Raw genomic sequence first — 3079 nt, 5'->3', positions numbered from 1 at the left:
CTCCAGACCTGAATCCAATTGAAAATCTTTGGAGGGAGCTTAAAATTAGAGTTGCCAGGCGACAACCTCGGAACCTGAATGATTTGGAGGCTGTCTGCAGGGAGGAGTGGGCCAACATCCCTGCCGAAATGTGCACAAACCTTGTCACCAACTATAAAAACCGTTTGACATCTGTGTTGGCCAATAATGGCTTTTCTACAAAATATTAACATGCTGTTTGTCCAGGGGGTCAAATACTTGTTTTTCCTCATCAGATGGTTATCAATTTTTATAAATTCATATGATGTGATTTTCTGGAATTTTCTTTGGGATTCTGTCTTTCACTGTTAGAATGTACATATGATTAAAATTATAGATCGTTGCATTCTTTGTAAGTGGGCAAACCTGCAAAATCAGCAAGGGGTCAAATACTTATTTCCCCCACTGTATATGAAAAGACCCAAAATGACCACTGTAAGCAGACTACTGTAAGATAATTATTTAAACAGCATTTGTATAGGAATGATTCTGTCCCAAGTGTTTTGATCCATATAAGCGGTTGATCACTGTAAACGTCATTACTATAAGTGTTTTTTTACTGTAGGACCAAATTTCCGCTGCTGTGTTACAGTCCCTCTGCTGTGGCTCAGCAAGGAAACACTGTCTGTGGAAGCACAATTCTAAAAACATTATACACTTAAAAGATACAGTTTTTGTCTTACTCAGATTGCCAGAATTACTAATTTTCCCGAGAGCAAGGACTATGGATTTTGTCCCCCATCACTTACATTAATATTGCTTCAAGAAGGAATGTATTTGCACTCAATATGGACAGGAGGAACAACTGCAGCGACAACTAACTCTGTCAATGTAGATATGGGCATATCAGTTTTGTTTTAAGATAGACTTTAATACACGTGAATCTGTCCTTTAAAGTATACCCTATATTAATGTATGTTCATATTTTGGTAGCAAAAAGTACACATACACATATTTATATGCATTTCCTACAAGTTATACACTATAAAGATATGAGGTTTTAATGTAAGTGACCATCACGGCCTGTATTTGCTGTATCTGTAATTGATTTGATGTAAGGTGTAGTATGAGGACTTTGCATTGGCCACCAGCAGGGGGCAGAAAAGCCTCTGCCAAATTTAGGCAGTCACGTGTCATTATAGTCCTTGTGATGTATCAACAGGTTGGGGAAAGCAGTTTGGCTTCATCCAGCCTGCAGTAAAAAGAAGAAGAAGGGGTTTGCTCATTGTCAGCATTCCCACATGGCCCTGTAGCTGGGAGAGCAGTAGGAAGGTGTTTCCCATGTCTTGCAGCCAAGAGGGACTCTCCTTTGAAACTAACAGGTTATTTTGTTCAGCAGGCAATGGAGACTAACTAGAATATTGGCACTGCAGTCTGCCTTTGTGAGAGGACATAATAACTGGTGTCCATATTTTTTGGTAAAAGTGTTTTTGTTACCGGGAGCATGTGCTTTCAACTCTGTTAATCCACTTTAGCTTCATCTAAGAATCCATAAGTCTTTAAGTCTTCGGTGAATCAAGTTTGCAGGATTTTGGTGTGGCTTAAACCTAAACACTGAGTCCTGCAGAGCTGATGCCCATCCCCCTCAAAAGCCAAACAATCACTAGCTACTTCCCGGCCCATGCAGCCCCAGAACTTTGTGTTTTTGAGTAGAACACCCCTCTTTCTTGTAGAGGACCCCCTCGGTGACCCTCTTCCCTCCCTCCCTGCCTCTCTCTCTCTCTGTGGTTCTATCTGGGAGCAGTGAGAGCACCATTGCTCAAGCTCCTATTGAAAAGACAACATATACAATGGGGTCTTTCTCACTCCCTCTCTGTCTCCATTAAAGACCCTGGGAACACAACACTGTCCACAGAGCCACTCTTAAAGGGCCAGTGGGACCCAGGTCTTCGCAACCTGAGTCCCAGCACCTCCCATCATTTTCATGGGAAAAGGAAAAAACAGGAATCCAGGCAGCAAATCAATTATTCATGAATGGTATGTGAACTCTGCAGGGCCTTCTCCCATGCAGGCAGCTAAAGCACCATCATCACCTCTGTCTAAACACACACAGTCACCTCAGACAACACAGTCTACAACAACACAACCAGCCCCATACTGCTGCTCCCTGCGTCTGATGGGAATCAGGGACAGCAGCATTTATTTAGTCTAAATGCAGCTGATGACGCTTCAGTCTGTTTTGGCTGAAATGTTCAAACAAATCCCCAGACAAAATCCCAGTTATGTGGAGCAACAATAAATACAAAAATAATATTCTGAATATTACTTTACTGTAATACATTTTTGGTCTCTTCCCTTTTCCCCAGCCTCCATCAAGAGGCTTTTATAATCTTGTCATTAAAAATATGACATTAAAATGCCTGGTTAAATTTTGAACATTTGAAAGTGACTTGACATATTTGGTTTATAGGCCAATGATGAAATTAATTGGAAGGCAGACGTTTTTGTTTTTTAACCAAGTTCTTTCAAGAATTTAAGATTTGATTTTACTAATTTAATTGGTTGTATTTACATAAACAATGCAAATGAGTCAACTAAATTGTTGATGTGGCAGTGTGTCTTCATCCACTCTACACTAAATATATAAAACCACCAACCAAATCACGCAAAACACATTTTTAAGTGTCGGAAAATCAGGACACAGTAACAGTCAGTTTACATCATACAGGTAAAATTAAACCAGGGTACAATTACTAGATATCCACCAATAACAGCAGATAAGACAAGCAAATATTGACATTCACGCACCTAAAGTGAAAATGAATCTAGGCTACAACCAAACAAGTGGTACAGGTATAGCAAAGTAAGTTACTGCTCCTTAAACAATGATGAACTTTTTTTTAACAGACTGATTTGTACTCTGTTATCTATCATGTTGTGATCCACACATGGGCAGAAAACAGGTCTGTCTTTGCTACAGACTGACACATATACTTTGTTTCAAGCTGGAAACGGGTGATTTACTTGGATATTGGGTTATTTACAACCTCCGGGGGTCCGTATGTAATTAAAAAGCGAATGGGGGATTGTGTTGAGACAATCAGCATGCCGCAGGGTTTCT

Source organism: Micropterus dolomieu, linkage group LG17, assembly GCF_021292245.1.
Source record: "Micropterus dolomieu isolate WLL.071019.BEF.003 ecotype Adirondacks linkage group LG17, ASM2129224v1, whole genome shotgun sequence".
In the NCBI taxonomy this organism is placed as follows: domain Eukaryota; kingdom Metazoa; phylum Chordata; class Actinopteri; order Centrarchiformes; family Centrarchidae; genus Micropterus; species Micropterus dolomieu.
The sequence above is the reverse complement of the archived record's forward strand: the minus strand, read 5'-3'. Positions refer to the sequence as shown.